Below are 289 nucleotides of genomic sequence, written 5' to 3'. Positions count from 1 at the left end.
CATCTATGGGCTGCTCTTTCAGAGTGCCACGAGGGCCCCTAATTTAAAATTTTTAAAATTTTTAAGTGTGCACGTAAGTCTTTGTACACTTTCTAAAATCCACACTGTGGTAGCTAGTACTCCTAGTTCCCTGAGTTCTTTCTAAAATCCTGTATGGTAAGAGCTACGCGCGGCAGCCTCGTGCTCTTTCTTGAGTGGTTTAAAACCCCGGTTCCGCCTTGGGCACCACTCCACCTATGTATCCTCTGGATACCTACTTTAACAGGGTGTTGCTACTAGGGGTCTGTTG

Source organism: Sinocyclocheilus anshuiensis, unplaced genomic scaffold, assembly GCF_001515605.1.
Source record: "Sinocyclocheilus anshuiensis isolate Anshui unplaced genomic scaffold, SAMN03320099.WGS_v1.1 scaffold800, whole genome shotgun sequence".
NCBI classification, from domain to species: domain Eukaryota; kingdom Metazoa; phylum Chordata; class Actinopteri; order Cypriniformes; family Cyprinidae; genus Sinocyclocheilus; species Sinocyclocheilus anshuiensis.
Note: the sequence above shows the minus strand (reverse complement) of the source record.